Here is a 24,542-nt window from a genome sequence, read left to right on the forward strand (position 1 = left end):
TAAACTTATTTTTTTATTTTTTTTTACTTTTACTACAAGGCCCCCTAGTGTACTTGACCACTAGGGGGCGCGATCGCCTGTACTAGGTTCAGCCATAGAGCTCTATGGCTGAACATAGTGATTTTCAGCACTTCCTATTACATCCTGCCTCAGGCAGGATGTAATAGGTATGCTGACATGGCCAGCACAGGGGTCTACATTAGACCAATGGCTGCCATGGCAACCGATCGGCACCCTCCGATCTCGCCGCGGGGGGCCCCGATCGGCGCCGGAGGGGGGCGCCCCCCCTCCGATCAGCTATTTAAGCACTGCGGGCGCTTTGCCCGCGGTGCTTAAAGGGTTAAACGGCCACGATCGGCGAACTCGCCGCTCGTGGCCGTGAGAGCAGGTACCTGGCTGTAATATACAGCCATTACCTGCTCTCTTTCAAGCCAGCTCACTCCGTGAGCTGGCTTGATTCCCCCGCAACCGACTCATGACGTATATATACGTCATGTGTCGGGAAGGGGTTAAGGTGGGACTTGTTCAAGAGGACAAGAGATTGGAGGTGGTGATCAGCATGGACAAGTTAGCAGTCAGGGAGTTTACCCCTGATATAATTGGTCGTCCCGGGGGATCGACCAATTTTTTGTGTACTTTTGGAAGAATGTACAATACAGGGGTTGATGGTTTATCATTCAACAAGAATTGTGCTTCTCCCTTATTGATCACTTCATTGCTTAATGCCGTATCAATTAACCTCTTCAGTTTGGGGAGGGTAGTGGTGGTGGGGTCATTCCTCAATTTTTTATACGTATTAGTATCCCCCAATTGGCACATTACTTCTGCCTTATAGTTAATAGTATTTAGAACCACCACTCCCCCCCCCTTGTCTGCCGGTTTAATAATAATTTCTTTATTTTCTCTTAGAGAACCTATAGCCTCTCTTTCCTTTCTGGATAAGTTTGAATTGGACTTATTTATCTCTATGGTCTTGGCTTCTTCCATGACCATGGTTGCAAACGTCTCTAAAAAAGGGCCTCTGTGGTGTTGCGGATAAAACACTGACTTGGTTTTAAAACCTATACCCAAGTTTTCTAAATTTTCCGTAGTTTCTTCCTTGTAAAAAGACCTTTTCAATGTGAGTTTCCGAACAAATCTCTGTATATTGATGTATAAATCGAACGTATTAATATGATTAGTTGGGGCGTATTTAAGGCCTCTCTGTAATACGCTAGTTTCTTCCACGGATAATACGTGGGAACTCAAATTGAAGATTTAGTTTTTTAGGGGTTCGTGATTGGTGTTAACCGGGTCTTTTAAAGTGTATTTCTTTTTTCTGGGCTTCCCTTTTTTATGAGGTTTCTTTTCACCTCCTCGGGTTCCTCTATATGGCGCATTTATCTGTTTAGAGAATCGGGCCGGTCTCTCTCTAAAAAAGGAGAGGATGAATTTCTGTACCTTTCATGCCCTACCATCCACTAGGGCGTGGTGGGAGAATAAAATAGTGTGCCGAGCGCAGCGAGGGGCTGCGGTTCAACTCCAATTGTGTCCATGTCGACTGTGTCGACATTCGGGTAAAAAAACAGTGAAAAACTCATGTCGACCTAATGACTGTCAACCTAAAACCATGTCGACCTTGGCCCATGTCGACCTTAAGTCATGTCGACCTTGAGCCATGTCGACCTTTAACCCTGTCAACCTTGAGGGCAGTCGACCTTCCGGGGTCGACCTAATGACTGTAGACCTAAGTCTGTTCTGACAGATGTACCGCTTCCGTTATTACATGAACTGTTTGCAGGTCATTGATAAATAGCTACCATACAACAGAAATATAATAGAGAGGCAGTTACTGTAGATGTATCTTAATAGTATATACAATGTGCAATGTGCTTTGTGGAACAGAAGTATAATATTCCACAATGACATTTGATATAAACCCTATGTGCACATAAAGGTTTCTTTGGGGTTGATAATGTCTCTGGTTCTATTAAACATCAAATAAAGCCCCAAAGAAACCTTTATGTGCACATAGAGTTTATACTGAAGGTCAGTGTGGAATATTATCCTTTTGTTCCATGAAGCACGTTGTGTATTGTGTATACTAACAAGATACATCCATCTGTTTCTTTATTACATGCTAAGATACAGTAGAGAGATGGACAGGGAACGCAGTTGGATCATGTAATCAGCTCCTCACCATTCACCGAGCACAGTGCTTTGAGTTCTATTCATATTGTTGCGATAGTGTTTTGAGATTGGTAACCCAAGAATAGACACAAAGCTGCAGTCTTGGGGTGTATTCTCGTATTTTTTTGTATAGGAAAAATAATAGAGTTTATTTGTAATACAGGTTGAGTATCCCGTATCCGAATATCCGTTATCCGAATTATTCCGAAAACCATACTTTCCAGAAAGTGGGAAAAAAAAATTGTTTAGCTAAAAACTCACTGGGGACATCTGTAACAGCACTACTGAGGGAATGATATGTAACTGGCACTATATATGTGCAAGACAATGATTGCTTGGCATTTAAATTCAATATCTGAGATAGTACACAAATTTTGTTTCATGTTTAAAACCTTGTTTTTTGAACAAATAAAATATATTTGTGTGTATTTTATGTGGTAATAAAATATATTTGTGTTTATTTTATGTGTTTATACAGCATAAATGCAAGATACTTCAAAATACATCATTGAAATATTAAAATATTCCAAAATACGGAATAATCCGTTATCCAAAATTCTCCTGGTCCCGAGCATTTTGGATACGGGATACTCAACCTGTATACCTTTGTTGTTAGTGTTAATGTGGGATATTTGTGTTGTGTTTAAGCGTGATTACATATATATACTTTGTTCTTTTGAACCTACAGTAGCTAAATCCACTAACAAATTCTTTATTGATTACAGTATTAATTGTTCTGCTCCCTCAAGCCATAGCTGCTGTCATTCAACTTTTAATTCTTTATAACCTTTACAAACTTTTAATCAATTTGATCTGTATTTTCTATGGTTGGAATATGCTAGTTTTCAATCTCACATTTGTTGGCCTTCAGGAGAAGAAAATCAAACATGTTCATTTTTAAACAAATGTAAAGCACAAATGTAATTACTACAGAAAAGTGAAGTAATTTAAACCTAGTTTCAGGCTCTAACCTTCTTATTCATTCAAGAGATTTGACTGGCTAAGTGCTGACTTAATTTTTGTTGCCTGTCAGAAGGAAAGTCTCCCATCAATATTCAATAACAAGAAGAAAAGAATTGATGTGCAATGCTTTTGGGCAGAAACAATAGAGATTGCTCTCTCTGAATTCAAATTATTGAACAGGTTTTTTTATGTTATGCTGTCCATTAGCTTAAATGAGAACATTATGTTATGCCAAATACATAACAATATAATATTCAACACAAAGTACTGTAGCTTGTTTCAGAAACTTTCATGTTTCAAGAACTGTTTCGCTCTGTGTTACTATCACATATTTGCAGATTAGAAGCATGGAAACACATAATTTAACTCCAACATGCCTGCTCCTCATTTTGATGAAATTCTCATATATATTTTAAGTAATGTTACTGAAGAATGAATACATACAATGGTTCTGATGACGAAAGCTGGGAGTGAATTGATCCTACATTACTCAAGAGAAGTGTACACAGGAAAATAATACTGTATACAGGTTGAGTATCCCGTATCCGAGTATCCGTTATCCGAATTATTCCGAAAACCATACATTCCAGAAAGTGGAAAAAAAAATATTTTTTTTGCTAAAAACTCACTGGGGACATTTGTAAAAGCACTACTGGTGACATGATATGTAACTGGCACTATATATGTGCAAGAAAATGATTGCTCTGCATTCAAATTCAATATCTGAGATAGTACACAAATTTTGTTTCATGTTTTGAAACCTTGTTTTTTGAACAAATAAAATATATTTGTGTGTATTTTATGTGGTAATAAAATATATTTGTGTGTATTTTATGTGTTTATACAGCATACATGCAAGATACTTCAAAATATATAAATGAAATATTAAAATATTCCGAAATACGGAATAATCCGTTATCCAAAATTCTCCTGGTCCCGAGCATTTTGGATACGGGATACTCAACCTGTACATACCTCCCAACTTTGTTAATGTGTAAATCGGGACCTGCTGCGAGGAGATAGTGGGGGACGGGGCTATGGAGACAGTGAGTGGTGCTGCAGGTAAAGGGGCATGGCCTAGTGCCGCAACCGATATTTCTATAATTTTTGGAGGCGTGCCCAGCACTCTCCTAGCCACAGGGCAGCCCCCTCTCCTGCCCTCCTTCTTCCCTGCACTAAATTTTAGACCTGGAGATTTCCTCTCCTGTGGGAAGGTGGTCAGACAGAGGAATAACCCGGCGCTGGAAAAGCCAGGTAATTGCCAGGTGTTTCAGGCACCACTGTCTGAAAGTAGTATCCATCCGTGGGTCAACAGACCACTATCATACCTCCCATCTTGACCTATTCCAAGAGGAATAGGTCTTCCCTGGCAATGTATGATTAGCATCACCTGTGGTGAACAGGTTAAGAAAGGCGTTTCACCACAGGTGATGGTAATCATTCAATAAGAGGGAAGTCCAGGATCAGAGCATTCAGTCCCTCCTGGAGGGTGTCATGTTGGGAGGTATGCAGTATTGTTTGATAGTAATTGGGGCAATACCTAAGAATAGTCGACATACAGATGGGTCTTGTCCCATCCTTGCTGGCGGGTCGCCATGGCGTCTGCGCTGGCGACCCGCCAGCAGCCACGCCAGCGAATGCACTGAGACGCGCGTGCGTCTCACGCGCGTCTCAGTCCCTGTCGCCAGCGCGACGGAAACCCTGTCCGTCTCCGCCTCAGGGAGACGGACAGGGTTAGGGGGGGTTAGGGGGGGATGCGGGCAGGCGGCGGGGACCCCGGGTTACCGCCGGCAAGCCGGCGGGGACCCGGGGGAACGGATGGAAGCACGGTCGGAAGGGGACGCGCGCGCCTCTCGTGCGCGAGCGTCCCCTTCTCACCATCGCCATGGCGCTGGCGGGGGATGGCGGCTGGCGACGCCAGCGCCATCCCCTGCCAAGATGGGACAAGACCCATCTGTACCTTAGGTCACCAATGACAGAAGGTCGACACACAAGCTGAATGTCAACATTGACATGGTCAACGCGCCAAAGGTCGACGCAAGTTTTCCATTGTTGGGGGGTTTAGACCGACTTGTTTCATGCTTTACTATCCAAGTAACAAAGAGGGAGAATATAATAGTGATCCACATGAGGGCATGCGTTCCATTTATACATATGTCGACATAGACACCCAAAAAAAGTAAAAAATTATGTCAACCTTTTGAGTTTTGTAATAATCATATTATTACAAAAATACTAGATTAAAAACTACGGTACTTGTATAATATCACAGTGCCAGGCTATGCTACATTTTCATTGTAGGCTAAGCTACGTTGTCAGCGTAGCCCAACAGCTATCTAGCGTAGTCAGTGTAGTGACTCTGTGGCAGTCCTGTGTAGTCAGTGTAGTTTCCCTGTCAGGCAGCTAGTCATCATACTGTCCCCAGAAGCTGCAGCTCTGTCCCCAGCATCCCTGGCAAGCCTAGTGAGTGCCTCTCACACAGTGCTGGTAACCACCAGATCCCCTGCACTGGTGGACGCCGGGGGAGAGGGGATCATGTGGGCACCGGTGGAGAGGCGCTCCATCTGTCTGAGACGAAGGAGCATCTCAGACGCTCCTGCATCTCAGTAATTATTGTGGCAGGGTACGGCAACCCTGCCCATGTCCACTTCAGAGAGACGGGCTTAGGTAGCACGTGCGTCTCGTGCACAAAGGAGGGATGCGGGCGCAAGTGCGTCTCATACACAATAAAGGAGGTTTTTGCCAGTGCTCCATGTTACATACTGGCAAATGCCTCCTTTTCAAACCCCCACGCCAGCCTGAAGCGTGGCGAGCGAACGCGTTATGCATCCTGTTCATACCCCCACTATCCACACTGGCGTGGAATTGATTTTCTAAAGTGTGGCGACCACAGTGAGCCACCGAGCCCAAAGCATGGCAAGCGCAGCGGATTACTTTACATGTATTCTGCAGCCGCTTGCCACGCGTCAGGCTCGGTGGCTTGCTGCGCTCACCACACTTTATAAAATCAACTCCACGCCGATGTGGTTCATGGAGGTATGAACAGGTCGGGAGGACACGTAACATGTGCGCTCCCCACACTTTGAGCTGGCGTGGATAGTGGGGGTGTTTAAAGAAAACATTCACACCTGCCATATCATACATCTGAAACAGTAATGACGACATATGTTAACTGGTAACTGGATTTTAGTGAATAATGAAGAAGAAAAAAACACTTAACAAAGTACAGTAATATCAAGTCAAAGAAAATATTAAAACAGTTAATCTTCACTTTCTGCATTCACGTCAAATGCAGCTGAAGTTGAAGCAGTTGTGTCTGCATTTGTGTCGGCTGGTTTGTCGGCCGTTGGGAGCAGAGTTAGGGCATGTAAAATTCACAGGAAAACATTTTCTGCACCAAGAGTTTTGCGCCAAATAAACTCCTGAAGGTATCAGTCAAGTTATTGGCGTGCAGTGCCCCTTTGCCCCACAAAAATGTTTAATTGGTCATTAAATTAGGATACTGTAAAAATGTATATATTTATAATCCCTGGAATGCTTTGCTCAATATAAATCCAAAGAAACAATTCCTAGCAATGTATGAACTATTTCATAGAATTTCTCTTTTAACTTTCTTCTGTTCCAGGTTTTATAACATTCCGGCTCAATGGCTGTAACATAATTTTCTATTGTATACATGAAATAGCTTGCCTTAATTTTTTTACCTGTCATAAGAAGAATGTCTTTTATAATATATCTTTTGCTTCAAGGTCCTTTCACTGCTTGGCATAATAGCTATTAGGTTTAATAAAAATGTTAAAGCTCTATGACATACTTCAAAACAATTAAGATTTAAAATACCTTGATTTATGTCCTCTACACCGAGAAATCCTTATTAGAGACACAGTGCTAGCATATGCATTCTTTATTTTTATTCATCTCCCATCATATTTTTAGCCAGGAAACCTACATCCAAGTTATATAAGTGATGTCCCCCAGGTACTGTCTATCATTCTCTCACATCATTTGAAGAGCAAGAGGTAATTATCTTGCTTTTAATGTGTGGCTTCAATTTTACCTATTCAATCTTAGTGTCCTCTAGGTGACTATTGTCCTGACTTAAGGACATGAGTAATTAAAGGTGAATACTGATTTTAGATAATTTTCTACTTACTCAAAATGTAATTTTAAGGAAGAAATATCAGCTGGAGTGAAGACCACTAAAGTGAGTGAGCAATGTATCATAGCTATATTTATGCAAACACATTCATTATGGCTCGCCATATTGGGAAGGGATGGATTACCAAATTCTTATCTTTGCATGTAGTCGGTAACACTTACCACTTCTGCTTATGCTTCGATATGGTAGACTGCATTAATGAACCCCAAATAAAATTGTGAGCAGGACACAGCAATTTTTTTTTTACCTTTGCTATATTCTTACACTCTTAAATGCTGTCTGGAATTTCACTATTTATGAATTGGAAAAGCCAGATATTGGGGCAAAAGGGCACCGCATTAGTATGAGAGTAGCACATGGACTTTTTTGCCCAAAGGTGGCTGTACTATTGTCCTACAGGTGGGAATGCATTTTTCTAAACGATGCATGAAGAGAAAAGGCCATAGAGAGAGCAGGGTGTCGGGATTTGGTTTCATTGTGTCCCCAGCAGTGACTCTAGTAGACCAGTAGAATCTACTTCTTATTTATTTAGCACCATCTAGAAGATAGTAGACAGGATCTTATTGGTTGCCCATAGCAACAGCACATGTGAAGTAGAATACACATCTTAGTAAATTTCCCCCTTAGAATTGAGAAGTAAAGAGGCTTCAGGTAGTTATTGCACATGAGCAGAAATGAGAAGACTGTTTAGAATGTGAGAGTTGTTAGGAACCCATTATAGAGGTGCAGATTTTCAACAGGGACTCCCACAAGGATGTTTGAACTGATGCCATAATATCTCAGGTGACTAAGAAGGTAGGAACTAGAGTGGTACTGGATAGTAGATGATATCTGAGGATACGGGATATTGGAATAATATAATAATATTATTATATATGGAAATATTTGTATTAGGCTGGAACAAGTGATACAGATATTGGATTGGAACCAATGAGTCAGATATCAGGCTAAACACTGTGAGCTGGTGTACTGAGCTTTGCTCAGTTAACTGGATACTCTTAGGGTCAGCACTGACTGTGTAGTGGTAAGCATTACTGCCTCACAGCACTGATGTCATAGGTTTGATTCCCACCATGGCCCTGTTTGGAGTTTGTATATTCTCCCCGTGCTTACCTGGGTTTACTCTAGGTACGCCAGTTTTCTCCCACAATCCAAAAACTTACTGGTACGATAATTGGCTTCCAACAATATTAATCCTAGAATGAATGTGTGTGCATGTATATGTGGTAGCGAATATAGATTGCAAGCTTCACTGAGGAAGGGACTGATATGAATGTTCAAATATTCTCTGTAAAGCACTGCGGAATATGTGTGCGCTATATAAATAGCTGGTGATTAATAATAATAATAATAATAATAATACTCTTGAAATTCTGGTGTACCGAACTAAACCCAGCAAGCAGGACACACTTGGAAAGCTGATGTGCTGAGCTAAATCCAGCATGGTACACTTAGAACACTATTGTGCTGAGCTGAACCCATTGACCATTCTTTTTTTTCCTGAGTTTCCTGTATATCCCCCAGATCAGTGGTGATTGGAAGACAGAGTTTGCTGAGCACTGTGGAGGGTGGGGTTGGAGAATCAGAGGTTGGCTGAATGCAAGTGTCATGGTGGTGTTCAGAGTCTGGAATACAGTGTAAGCAGAGGTTAAAGTGAGTGGGAACGGGGTGGAACTGAGTTCCACCACCTCTAATGGTGAGGTGGAACATTTTAACCTCCACATTGGCCCTCCAAAGTAATTCTCACAGAAAAGCATTCTAATTTGCAGGGGGATGTCAAAAACCCTATCACTGGCCCTGTCTCTGCCTAATAAGGGGAGGGGGCGTAATTAGGTGGCATAGAGAAATGAGTACCCCCACCTCTGAATGACCACACTTATGACAGCAGTGGATCCTTTCAAAGCCAGCTTGAGCAATTGTCCTCTGAAGAATAATGCACCATCGTGCAGGTAAGAATGGCTGTTCTGAACAGTGGTGTAGTTAGGTGCCATGGTGCCCGGAGCAAGGGCATGTTTTGCCCCACCCCCTGTTTTGTAGTAGGCGGGCTCTTGCGCGGCCAAAAGGGGGCACGACCTAACATTATACCACACAATGAAATGCCCATTGCACATTTTAGCGAACTTTGTAACACCCATTACACATAAAGCCACATGCCGTAATGCCAAGGCCACACATGATGCCCATTACATACTATTCAACAAACCGTAATGCCCATTACAAATTTGACACATAAGTGCCACTTACCTACATGCTCATTGCTAGGAACTTCATGCTCAATGCCAGGGGCTTAATGCTCGTTGCCAAGGGGGACTGAAATAGCTTGTTGCCAAGGGGACTGAAATAGCTCATTGCCAAGAGGGACTAAAATAGCTTATTGCCAAGGGGGACTAAAATAGCTCATTGCGAATGGGGACAAAAATTGCTTGCTGCCAAGGGGGAATAAAATAGCTCATTGCCAAGGGGGACTGAATTTGCTCATTGCCAAGGGGAACTGAAATAGCTTGTTGCCAAGGGGGACAAAAATAGCTTGTTGCCAAGGGGGACTAAAATAGCTCATTGCGAAGGGTGACTAAAATAGCTTGTTGCTAAGGGGGACTATAATAGCTCATTGCCAAGGGGGACTAAAATAGCTCATTGCCAAGGGGGACAAAAATTGCTTGTTGTCAAGAGAGAATAAAATAGCTCATAGCCAAGGGGGACTGAATTTGCTCATTGCCAAGGGGGACTGAAATAGCTTGTTGCCAAGGGGGACAAAAATTGCTTGTTGTCAAGGTGGACTAAAATAGCTCATTGCTAAGGGTGACTAAAATAGCTTGCTGCTAGGGGGGACTAAAATAGCTCATTGTAGCTTGACCCCCTCCCCCCCCACACACACACACGCGCGCGTGCTCCCTGCTGAGACCGGCTGAGCTATCCTGTCCACCGCTATTTTCAATTAAATCTCCTGCTGGACTGCTAGCTAATAGGCGCTCGCAGTCCAGCAGCCACCAATGCTGTTGCTGATTGACTGCTGGACCGCATTGGCAAGCAGTCCAGTGGGAGACTTAATTGAAAATAGCAGTGGACAGGGCACAGCAGGGAGTGGGCGAGGGAACAGGGGAGCAGGCAAGCAGGGCTGGGGAGCCGGTTTGTGGTGCATGGCTCCAGGGCCCTGTGCTCCATCGGCTCCGCCCTCCCTAATCCCCTTGTTCCGGATGCCGATTCCTGACACAGGGAATTAAATGAGCAGATTGCATGAAAAGCAAGAGGATATAATTTCACATCTATGTGTAAGAATTTTGTTTTTGAACTACGCATGTGTCCTCATACATTATTGCTGCAATCATCCTGTGAGAATTCGCTAGCTTCAGGTGTCTTTCTTGCATCAGAAATGCATCAATGTCACCATCAAAGAGGAGAATGTAAAGCCATGTACACATGGGGTAACGGAGCCACTGTGCTAAGCAAAATGCTTAAGCACAGATCACGGCACAAATGTGAAGCACCCGAGATGTGTGCTGAGCAGGATATTGTCTATGCTTATAGGAAAAACCTTTTGATCTAAGAAGGATAGACTGAACTGTCTATATCTGCTCAATGCCATCACATAGGGTGTAAACACTGAGCTATCCGTGCTTCATTTCTATATGATTTAGTCAGATCACTTAGAAATGTGGCTTAAATCACCTCATGTGTATGCTCCTTAAGTGGAGAATGTTCTGATTGATTTGACTTTACTTTACAACATTTGTATATATGTGTGTAATGTAATGAGTGACTATGAGTAAGTACAGTATGAGTAGTGCTGCAGTGCAGCATAGGCAGCTTTCTTCAAAAAGTTCTGTTGTGTTCTTCTGTATAGACTCAGTTGAGTTGCACACACAATTGTCAAATATCATATTAATCAGCACAGTCTCCTAGTTACAGTAGAACTTTGCTAGCAAAGCTGTATGGGACTAGATGGCTCATTTGCACCAGTAAATTTTACTATTATGTCACTGGGGATTAATGTGTGGAATGTCTGTTTCATGTAGCTTACAACATAATAAAAATAAAAAAATAAAAAAATTATAATAAAGGACAAATAAAAAATACAAAAGACAATTGGTTATAGAATCATCAGTACAAACATAAAACACTAGTAAGCCCGCTTGAAAAAAATGCTTCAAAAGCTAGCCTGCTACCTTGTGGTTTCCTCTGTGTTTGTGCATATGTTCGAGAGAAAGAGATGTAGTTTACTCGCTGTCAACAGATGGCAGTGTTTTGGACCACAATCAGACACTATGGGGGAAATTTACCAATATGAAAAACCTAGTTTTTCGTATTGGTATTTTCCCTACGACTGCATACGACTAGGGATGCCAATCCCGGGGCATTTTTTCAATCCCGGGAATCGGGATTGAAAAATGCTCAATCCCGGGATTCCCGGGATCCCGGGATTGGCATCCCTAAAAGAATATTGCCGCTGTACCCCCTCATTTACTTACATTTTGAGCTGTGGAGGGGGGCAGGTGGCAGAGGTGCTGACAGCAGTGGTGCGGGGGCATGCGGCAAAGGTGCGGAGGAAGGCGGCAGGGGTGCGGGGCAGGCATCGGGAATGACGCGGCGGCTGGGAGGCGCGTCGGGTATGACGTGGGAGGCGTCTTCCGGATGCTGGGGATACCACGCTGCGGCCTGCGCAGCGTGACCTATGACCGAATCACGCTGCGCAGGCCACACACAGGGTCGGGAACAGCCGGGCAGCGTCTGAGCGACTGCTCAGACGCTGCACGGCATTAGACTGCGCATGCGCGGCCTAATCCCAAAATCCCGGGATTGGATAGTCCAATCCCGGGATTGAAATCCCGGACATTTTGTGGCCAAATCCCGGGATCCCGCCGATCCCGATCCCGGGATTGGCCACCCTACATACGACTGTTTAAGTCGTATGCAAAGTCGTGTTCCGGAGGATCAGTTACAAAGCAGTCATATACGACTGCTTTGTAACCCTCCGATGGTGTAATGATTCGTATTAGCGGCCGTATATATGGCTGCTAATACGAATTATTTCTAGCAGTCTGCACGGATCAGTCAGATCCGTGCAGGCTGCAAGGTGTAAAAAAAAATAGAAAAAATAAATAAATAAAAAAAAAACCGGCGTGGGGTCCCCCCCACAGCCGAAACCAGCACCAGGCTGAAGGAGCCGGGGCCGGTAATTAAAAATCAGGGAACCCGACAAATAGGGGTTCCCCGATTTTTAACAACCAGCCCCAGGCTCCAGGTCCGGGGCTGGTTCCCAAAATACGGGGGACAAAATGAGTAGGGGTCCCCCGTATTTTAAGAACCAGCCCCAGGCACAACCAGCCGGCAGGGTAATGTCACAGCCGGGGGACACTTATAATATAAGGTCCCGCGGCCAAAACATTCTCCCTACCGACCAGTCAGCCTGGCCAGGGGCCTTGGGGGAGTGGGGACCCCCCCAATGAAGGGGTCCCCCCCCTCCAGGACTTACCTGACCAGGCTGAAGCCTGGTGCTGTCCTCGATGCCCCTGGGCGGTGGGCATCGAGCTGATAAATGGTGTAAAAAAAAGATGAACCTATTGTTTTTTACTGTGGCACTACAAGTGCCAGCAAGCCTCCCCAGCAAGCTGGGACTTGGAGAACCACAAGTCCCAGCCTGCTGGGCATTAAAGGGCCCGCTGGCACTTGTAGTTCTACAGTTAAAAAAATAGTGCACAAAACACACTGACACACTTTTAAAATAAAACTTTATTACACACAAAGCCCACACATACTAAAACTTACCTATCTTCTTCCCATAGGTCGCCCTGGTCCTGTGTCGGCGTCTTCTGGTCCTGTGTCGTCTTCTTCCTCCATGTCGACCGTCGCTGTCGCCGTCCGGATCCGACGAAATCCATTTGGGAAGCTGTGGAAGGAAACCATACTCACCTGTCCCAGTGCGACGTAGTCCAGGTAAGGGTCTTTGCAAAAAAACAATTTATCCCCTGGCCAGGCTGACTGGTCGGTAGGGAGAATGTTTTGGCCGCGGGACCTTATATTATAAGTGTCCCCCGGCTGTGACATTACCCTGCCGGCTGGTTGTGCCTGGGGCTGGTTCTTAAAATACGGGGGACCCCTACTCATTTTGTCCCCCGTATTTTGGGAACCAGCCCCGGACCTGGAGCCTGGGGCTGGTTGTTAAAAATCGGGGAACCCCTATTTGTCGGGCTCCCTGATTTTTAATTACCGGCCCCGGCTCCTTCAGCCTGGTGCTGGTTATAGCTGTGGGGGGGACCCCACGCCGTTTTTTTTTTTATTTATTTATTTTTCTATTTTTTTACACTGAAGCCTGCACGGATCTGACTGATCCGTGCAGGCTAAAACGCAAATAGAACAGGAAAATGGTGTTCTATTTTCCTGTCGTATTTGCGTGGGTGTTTTACACCACTAAGCAGCCATATTGTCAGTACGGCTGCTTAGTAAATCAGAAACCACCATTCTTTTGAATGGTGATTTCTGTCGTATCCTATCGATGGTGTAGACATTCGTATTTGTAAATACAAATACGAATGTTTCATCTTTAGGACTACGAATTGTTGTATTTTTGGGATTGTAAATCCCAAAAATACAAATTCGTAAAAAAAAGATGTATTTCTGCCTACGAATACACCTTTTTTCTACGAATCCATTTTGGTAAATGTCCCCCTATACATATATATAGATGATAAAGAAGGGTAAAAAGATTTAGGGAGAAATCAGCATAGCCACACTGTCGATTGACCACTATGCAAAAATGGAAAGAGAACTTTGACAAAAGGGGTGTGGAATAACACTGACAGTCAGGATTCCGACATTCATTAGCTCGACGTCGGAATCCCAACTGCCGGGACTCAGACAGTGGGGTGAGTGCAACGAAGCCACTTGCAGGCTCGCTGCGCTCACCATGCTGCGGGCACTGTGGCTCGCTGCGCTCGCAACTTATTCTATTCTCTCTCTATGGGGGTGGTGGACCTAGGGCCGGCTCTACCACTAGGCAGCTTTAGGCAGCTGCCTAGGGTGCCAGGATCTTGGGGGGCGCCACTGAGTCTGAATCCTGGGATAAAGCCAGTTATCCATGTGGGTGCAACACAGAGCTCTAGTGGTAGAGCTCTGCACATGTGCTGCTGTACATGCAGGTGCCCCTCCAGTGCTTTTATTTCAGAGGATGGCATCTCCATTGCCTCTGGGAGTTATGTCCCTGAGGGGGCAGAAAGTTGATTCTTTGTCTAGGGTGCAGAGAAACCTTACACTGGCCCTGGGTGGACCCCAACAATGAAGAATAGCCGCTGCCTGTCTGTCAGGGTTTTAGAAGTTGGGATTCCGACATTGGTGTAATGACTGTCAGAATCCCGACTGCCGGCACCCAACAAAAGAACCTGTTGAGGTACCTAAATCGCTCAAAAGGGATGATATTATTAGAAAAACTCACTCAAGAGGAGCCTGCAAATCTATTTACGTCCAAGCAATGCATAACCTAGATAACACACAGATGAGGAAATTTCTGAAGATTGCTGATTACGGCCGATCAGTGGTACGATAAGCTACAAAAGGGATCGGCTGTAATCGGACAAAAATACTAATGGAGAATATGGCAAATTTACTAAGCTGCCGTATTCTGCTTATTCATATTTTCCGATTGTGTCGCCATTTTTATTTGTCTGCCATTGTTTAACAGTCAAATATGTATGATGTGGCAGCATCACACAGATCAATCAGATAGGGTCATGATGCCCTGTGTAAACAATAGAAAAAATAAATAAAAAAGGTACTCTTTACCTAGAAGGGCGCCCACGATTTTGATTGTGGGCATCGTTAGGGGAAAAAAATTGCGTCGGTCGCATCGCATGCGTCCAAAAAATCGCATGCGATGTGACCGACGTGATGCGACCGGCGCGATGCCCGCGATTTCCCATAGGGAACAATGTTAAATGTCCCAATTGACCCGATTTTCCTGTTCAATGTCCCAATTGACCCGATTTTCCATAGGAAACAATGTTAAATGGCCCACAGAGCCCAAATAGGCACCCTGAAGTGTGAAATGGCCCCCACAATTGTTAACGCCACCCCACGATCAACGTCAACCCGAAGCATGGCGAGCGCAGCGAGCCCAGGAGGGGCGGCGGTACGCGTCCTACGACCTTTTCATACCCCACTATCCACGTCGGCGTGGAGTTGAGAATAGAAAGTGTGGCGAGCGCAGCGAGCCACCGAGCTCGAAGCGTGGCGAGCGCAGCGAGCCCTGCGAGGGGACGCGGACACCTATGAAGCCAGCGAGGGGACGCGTATACCTGTGAAGGTGTCCGCGTCCCCTCGCGGGGCACGCTGCGCTCGCCACGCTTCGGGCTCGGTGGCTCGGTGCGCTCGCCACACTTTCTATTCTCAACTCCACGCCAACGTGGATAGTGGGGGTATGAAAAGGTCGTAGGACGCGTACCGCCGCCCCTCACGGGCTCGTTGCGCTCGCCACGCTTCGGGTTGACGTTGATCGTGGGGTGGCGTGGGGTGGCCCGCGATGGCCGCGATGGGTGCCCTTCTAGGTAAAGAGTACCTAAAAAAACAGCTTGTGGTTCCCCCGCATGGCAATTACCAGCTCCGGGATCATTGAGCCTGGTCCTGGTTGCTGAAATACAGGGGGGGGGGGGGAGAATTGGGGTCCCCCTTTATTTCTATAACCAGCACCAGGCTCATGTCCTAGATCCCAAAATACAGAGGACAAAATGAGAAGGGGTTCCCCATATTTTGGCAACAAGCACCTGGCTCAAACAGCCAGCAGGCTAATGCCACAGACGAGGGACACATTTTATATAAGCTTCCCTGGCCAAAGCATTAACCTGTGGCTGGTCAGCCCAGGCCGGGACTCTGTGGGATTGGAGACCCCACCAATAAATGGATCTGACTGATCTGTGCAGGCTCCAGGCCAAAACAACTGTGACATTAATATTTTCTAGGTGTATATTTCTCCACAATTTCTGGACATATTAAGCATATGGCCTAATAGTAAATTTGGATTCATCAACCAATTGAATGGTGAAATCCACTAGTATTCTTTCGATGGTATATTCTTTCATAGATCAAAATACGAATGAATATACCATTCCTAAAAGCATACGAACAGATGTACACTGTCCTTGATAAATGCAGAAAAATACAAATTAACACCCATATGATGACGTAAAGCTGCATTATTGGATATTGTGATTAAGGTCCAAACCAAAAATATGTTATGCCAAACTAATCCCACACATGTCATACCTTGGGACTAAAACAAGTACACACAATGAAAAACCATAGCATGTGCCAGAAATCACTTATGAATGGAGTACAAACCTACTGAGCCAAACAGGGTTCTACTAGACTCTATAAAGAAGATACAAATGGACAGTGCCAGTGCTAGATTGTTCGACTCCCTCCTGCAAACTAAAAATGTGTGCCCTCCAATAAATTACAAAGAATTAGCGCGTGTCGAAGGCACACGCTGAATAAAAAGGGTGTATAATACCTGTAGTAGTAGTGCCTTTTATACACATAATGTGACTAGTAGCAGCATTGCTTTAACTAGACATTCGGTGCCCTATGCCAGAAAATAAATTAGTGCCATCACTACCATATACACCAAAATCAAGGACAGTGCCCGGCGAAAGCATGTCAAAAATTTAGAGTGTGACTCCATGGTGAAGAGGTGTGGCCAATTAATAGTACCAATTCACATTAAACCACACCGTAGTGCCAATTATACACATTGTGCCAGCTAGAGTTCCTTAGGCATACTACACAAGGTAGAACCTCTTATGAATACTGCACCAGGTAGAGCCCCTTGGACACACTGCACCATGATTCTGTAATGCCCATTACACATTATATCTCACATTGTAATGTCCATTACACATTACACCACACACCGTAATCTCCATTACACATTATGTCCATGCCCATTACATATTATACCACATATTGTAATGCCTATAACATATTATACCACACACACCACACACACATATTATGCCACATAAGTGCCGCTTACCTACATGCTTATTGCCAGGAATAACATGCTTGTTGCTTGGAATTATATGCTTGTTACCAGAGTTTTCGTGCTCCATGCCAGGCGGTAACATGCTTGTTGCCATGTGGGTTACATGCTTGTTACCCAGGGGATTACATACTTGTTGCTCAGGGGAGATTACATGCGGGTTGGCCGGGGGGGATTACATGCTCATTGCCTGCGGCTGCAGGTGCACTGTGTGCAAGTGCTCCCTGTATCCACACTTCCAGGAAGCGATGGTTGCCCTAACAGAAGCTAGAGGTACAGGAGGACCTCTAGTATTTGTCTCCTTTAAAGTAGCAGACATGTTCAGAGGGTACAGGGTCTTTGTAAGGGGACAGAGACTCTGAGTCCCACAGGCGCAGCTTCCCCGTGCCTGTTTATCCCAGCTCCTGTTTTAATTTTTTTAATTATTTAAATGGCATGTGTCAGGGATCCAGCAGGGGACAGCTGGAGGAGGGGAGCATCTCTCTGGCTTGGCAGCACCTCCATCCCACTTACTGGGTTCTGTCGTCTCTGCCCCTGTAATAGGTCAACTTATATACATAATGCCCTTCACCCACACACACACACACACACACACACACACACACACACACACACACAAACACACACACACACTCTTCTCTCTCTCTCTCTCTCTCTCTCTCTTTCTTACAATTTGGCTGTTTTTTTTGTCTCTGCAAATGGATCTGTTGATATCTGCTGGCAGCAAGAGAGAACCCTGACAAATAAAAAACGGTCTCATCACACAGAGATCCCAGTTCGACCTTCCATTGTAACCTAAGGATACACAGCTACCGGCCCTAAGATGTAATAATAATGTTGGAATATGTTAAAGAAATAGACTTCTGGCCAGAGAGTGTCTGAAACATAAAAGTACAGGGCTTTTTAATTAAAGTAGGGACATCACTTCTCCATAATGCACAGACAATATATGGGTGCTGCAGATGCCTGTATAATCAGGTGGGGAGGGAGGTCATTATGTCATACCTCCCAACTTTCGAAGTTGGGAGGTCGGGACGTCCGCGCGGCGAAGCCGCGCGCGCTCCCGAAAAGGGGGCGCGGCCTTGCGGAAAGGGGGCGTGGCCTCGCGGGGTGACGCGAAATTCGGCCACGCCCCCGTTTTCGACGCTCGTCGGCGCTGAATAGACGCTGTGCGCATGCGCACGGCGTCTATTCTCGGGAAGCTGGGGGGGCTCCCAACTGTCCCCCCCACCGCGGGACACTGGCGGCCCCGGGCGGGACGCGGGAACGTCCCCGAATATCGGGACGTTCCCGCGGGAATCGGGACAGTTGGGAGGTATGATTATGTAGACTTAATTGGGCAAAATAAAATAGCAGCCTATTCTTATAAAGATGACCGATATCCATGGCAATGTCCCAGAGTGATGAATGATGAACAATTCCACACTCCTCCAGAAAATTTACCACTGCAAGCCAAACCTTACATACCTTGATCTGTATAGCAGGGCAGCAGGAAAATATAGACTTTACCAAAATAAACTGTATATCCTAAATCTGCAAATCCTGACAAAGTCTACTGCACTCCCCCCATAGAGATGCGTGCTAAGCTATTTAGGGTAGGCAATTTCCCTGTGTCCAGATCACCCATGGAGAGCACATACACATGCAGTGATTTGTGTTGAGCAATTTTGCTAAGCTATTTGCTTAAGCAAAAAAAAAAGTCCGGGTAGTGGTTCAGAATGGGAGCTCTCTATCACTATATCATTCTGTACACAGAGAGATTTGCAGTCACTTGCTAAGCAATTTGACTAGATTTTGACTGCATGCACTGACTGTTAGCAGGCGATAGCGACGTGCTGGACCGCGCATTGGGATTTATTCAGGTTGATTCGCAAGGCTTTCACCCGAAAGGTCACCGTGGGTGCACGCACCATACGCCTGCGCATGCGCAGATACCCGCCTGCGCATGCGCAGAAGCGCAACATAGGTACTGCGAACGCACGCAGTACCGAATGGATTTGAATCAGGCCCATTGGAACCGCTCGGGGCATACACATGGAGAGTTCTGTGCTTACTTTCTAAGCAATCTGGTCAGATTGCTCAGAAAAGAGCACAAAATCTCTCAGTGTGTATGCCCCTTTAAGCCTTACATGCATTTCCAGGCTAAGCTCCAAAATAGAGAACATTACATTAATATATTAATTTGCATTTATTTAATACTGTACATGGCAGAGTTTCAACTTTCATTTTGTTCAAGGCAGTGATTGCAATCATTTGCAACAAGATTGGAGGTCAAATCCAACACTAAGCAAGTTCAGATCAGTGAAGAGCTGTGAAGAGAGTGTTAAAGTTGACAATGGGGCTAATTGAGGTTGGATTGCATTAGGTATGCAACCTGCATTATGCACAATGTTTGTATTCTCTGTTTGCGCAGGACCCATTTTGAGCATGCACAGGACGGGTCCTGGGATCACACTGCTGTACAATGAACATCTGATTGACAGGCAGAGGCATTTGTGAGGAGGGCGTGGTTGAGCCAAGGACTGTGCTTTCAAGGAGCAGTTTCCTTGGTTTCGCAAGCCTGCCTGGGACAGCAAGCCTTGAATAATTTTAAACTTGGTCATGCTGCAGTTGCAAATGGACACCACGACCGATTGTCAAGATGTTCCTCTAAACCAGGGGTAGCCAACTCCAGTCCTCAAGAGCTACCAACAGTTCATGTTTTCCAGACCACCTAGCAGGTGCACAGGCGCACTCTTTACTCACTGACAAATTACAAAAGGTAGAGATAATTACTTAACTTGTGATTCTGTGTGGAGACCTGGAAAATGTTAACTGTTGGTAGCTCTCGAGGACTGGAGTTGGTTACCCCTGCTCTAAACTGTGATCGCAGCGCAGTTTGATGCATTTACAAATGCAGACAGGGGGTAGTATACACCTCCTTTTTTATTTGCATTGCTTAAGGATTGCATATGATAAGCTGCTGCAAGCATATGCAGTCCAAACTGAATCAGGCCCATTGTCCATAAATGTAATTACAGATACAGAAAGTTAAATGCATATTTAATAAAATGTTAAAATGTGTTTTGGGGGTTAGAGTCCTAACTGGAAAAGAGAGGTTTGCTTTTTGGGCAATGTCAAAGCTAGAAAGAAACTGAGGCATATTAAAACATGATGCTAGGGTACATTTTTTAATAGTTTCTCTATCCTGTCCTGATACTACTACCTGTCTTCCTGTTTTTTCACATCTTCAAATGCTGTATCACTGGCTGTCTCCCAATGCCATAACTATTACTCTGTGCCTTGTCCTGCAAATACATTATTCTCTGCTGTCATTCATTTATATGGACCAATATCCTTCCCTGTTTGTGTCTATTACCACGTGTTCCTTAATATTTATGTATTTCTATATAAAGCACAAGTGCATGAACTCATTTAGAATATATATATATATATATATATATATATATATATAGTATAAAGTGGCCACTTCCACTACTATAGGAACACAGGTATATTGGTTTATAGTGCTGCGCTCTGCCTAATTGTAGTGGTGCCCCAAAACTTAAACCAAAGTATGCACATGGTTGCATAATTAAAATTATCTTTACTACTATTTCTGGTGCGTACAGTGGCACAATAATTCCTTGTGCACTCTAATCACGTATCAATTGAAGAAAATACAAAGAAGTCAAACAAATCAACAAAAAATATATAAAACAATACATGCAAATTGTGTGGGGGAATGATGCAAAAAAGGGGGGGAATCAAATAAAAATTATAATGTCTCGTGTGTGAAGTGAAATCTCTCACTTCACCAGTTATAATGGATTGTCTTTAAATCAGGTAATGTCTGTCCAAATACTGATTACTGAATTTAGCCGCGTCCCGCTTCTAAGATAAGTCTTGGAAAGTTTTTCCTTTTGTAATGCTGTCATTTCTTAAGGTACCTCTCTGATTGCTATAGCTACTTAACAGAGGCAGTCATCCCTAAGTGCAGCAGCTAGCCGCTAGGATTAAGTGTGATGATAGCGTGAAAATTTACCTATAGGAACACAGGTGTTTGCTACAGTATGAATATTATTTTATGGTATTCATCATCAATTACATTATTTGTATACAGGATGTGTTCTAAACTGTGGTAAAAGAGGACACATGTAATTTCTAATTTATTACTAATTATAAGATTAAGGCTGGAAGGTAATTTGAATTGATATTAAGTCAGATGAAATCACATGTTAGAGTATCTGACTTTTACCCAGAACTCAGCCAATGTAATGGCGTGTGTCTTTAACTCTCCTAATACAAATCATGGTATTGTTAGAGCAGGAAGTGTCCAACAACCGAAATGAGCTGAATGGTATAAAAGTCTCACATAAAACAGCTCTATAAAGTCAGGCCTAAAATAGAACAGTTTTTTTTTTATTGGATAAGTTGTATTTGGCAATTGTGTAAATCAAAAACTACAGTAGTACACGATTACAAATATCTTTTTCATTATTTGTTAAATGAAATATGCTAAATATATTTAGATCTCTCAAAAAAGCTCATGTAATGTACATGTAGTTTCGCCCTTTTTCCTGTATGAACTTATTATGTGAATTGGACATGCGCAATTGGCGCGACCTCATTACTAATTTGCTCCCGTGGCTCACAGAAATGCATTGACCGGCAAAATCACAGCATAGCAATTCCGAAAATTGATCCGGCAATGATAAGAATGGCTACATCTGTAATATATAGAACTGTAAGATACATTTTTAAAAGACAAATGATTTGCCTGTTATGAATCAGCATTGGCAAAGTTACATTTTCTCACTAATAGATCTTGCTACAGTAAATACCAATATAATTGTATAATGCTTTATACAGTAATTAATATTGTATGCACTACAGACACCTGGAGGTTATTTGTAGTTATTGTATTTAACCCAATTATGTGGGCTTGTTTGAACATACAGTACTAGGGAATTCCCATGTTCCTGAATAAAAACTTGATTTTTTTGGTCGGAAATTGATTGATGTCCTGCTCTACCAATCTGCGGACTGTGTGACACACTTCCTGATTATAGCATAGTAGGATTGCCTTAATAGCCAATCATGGTGTGCTTTATACATTATATATAAAAACAATGAACCGTAATTGCAATTCTATCCTCTCCTTGCATTCATTTATTTATTGTTATCTCAATATATATCTAATTGTACCTAGTTCTCTGGATCCCTCCCCCACACTGAATATATTAATAATAGATATACGATGTTGTTTTGAGAATTTTCTATGTATAATAATGTTCAGAATATCGAACACTTATAAATAATCTGTATAGACTTAATTAATCTGTCTTAAAGTGTATATCAGCAGATGATCCTATAGTGAAATCTGTAATGCGTCCCATAATCCAGGATATAAAAACCCCTTTTGCGTGTCAAATACAGGATGTGACACACATCTCCAGGACAACGAAACGAGGCTTCCGGAGGCTACAGATAAAATTAGCCGGAAGCACTCGTCCCTATGACTACTTGATGCCGCAATCTCATCACGTAGAAGCTGGCTGTGACGTGCGCACCGCAGGATGCCGGGCGCAACGTCACTTCCGCTCAATAGCATCCGCATCCATGACAACGAGGATGCAATACGTAACGTCACTTCCGGGACAACGTTAGTAGAAGTAACTGAGTAAATACAAGTCCCACCCGCGATCGTAAGGACCACTTTTAGATAATATGCCACTACAATATATATCTCTACACAGGGTGATTAAATGTTACCCAATAAAGTCCCCACTGGCTCCGTATGTCTAATAAAAACATGACCCGGAACTATTTGGTTCTCACATAACAGGACATTGACCCGGAAGTGACGCATATAGTTAATCTGACCCGTTTTTTAAAACTCTATTTTCTCATCTTTATTAAAATCGAAATGTGAAATAAATCCATGCCACTAAGAAAGAATTGATATTACTGTCTCCGAGTAGTTCTATTTTTATGTTTTTTATGTTTACTATGTTACTGAACCAATGTATTATGCAAATGAACCTATGGGAAGTCAGGTATAAAAATGGCACCCATAGACCCTAACAGACACCTTGACAAAGCAGTCAGTAGTACTGCGAAACGCGTTGGTGATTTACACTGTCTGGACCCTCCTTTTCCTCCCACTCCAAGGACTCCCACTTCAAAGGACTGTCCCACCTGCCCAATCTTCTGATCAGGACATTTACCATCTTGGAAGTCTCAAGCCACAATAACATCACTGGACACCTGACCACTCTCAGCAGAGGGACTCCCGATCAGGCTAATTCCATCTATGCCATCGGTTGTAGTCCAAATCAACATCTTCAGGATACCACCAAGTGGCAAATAAGGACTTTTCCACCCCCCAGGATCAGAGCAGGTCTTTTAACATCATTTACACCGGTGACTATATTGGGTCCATTCAGTTTTCTTTTATACCATATGGTTCATTTTTAATGCTTTATATATTATTTACCATTGTATGTAATAAATTTTTATACATTGTAATCAGCGCTGCTCATCTTTATTTATTTACCGTAATTGCAATTCCCTATGTAATTTATCTAATTTTATTTAGGTAATACAAATTCCTTAATTCCACTAATAACAAACATGTCTAGACAGACAAATCTATAATCGGATCCATACCTTAATGATCATTCACATATACAAAGTTTTTGATATGATTATAGGTTAATATGATAATAAACTACATATACTGTATGCTAATAAAAGTGAGCACTGAAGAGTGTTGTGATAACTAGATAATACATGTTTGGCAATGGAGAAGTTTATCCACTCAATTGAGTATTTGTACATAAAAGAAATGTTTATTTCTTGAAGGATTGCCACAGAGAAATCCCTTAATTTGAAGAGTACTGAAAGTGTTTGATACATGCATATGATTACCACTGTGCTTAATTGCATCAATTCATGTTTAAAAAAGTTACTTTAGTTAACTCTATGTTGTTGCTTGACAGAACACGCTACCAAGCAATTTGTATTTTTGTGGATATCTGAGATTATGAGAACAGTCATTGTCAGAATATATATTCTTTGACATTGTGCTAAATTGTATCATTATACCCATCACTGTAGCTACAGTATATCATATAGAGCAGTGTTTTTCAACCAGTGTGCCGTGGCACACTAGTGTGCCTTGAGCTGTTCTCAAGTGTGCCCCCAGATCTAGAGATGCCCAAACCCATTTACAGCCACCACCAG

This window comes from Crinia signifera, chromosome 5, assembly GCF_055691185.1.
Source record: "Crinia signifera chromosome 5, ASM5569118v1, whole genome shotgun sequence".
NCBI lineage: Eukaryota > Metazoa > Chordata > Amphibia > Anura > Myobatrachidae > Crinia > Crinia signifera.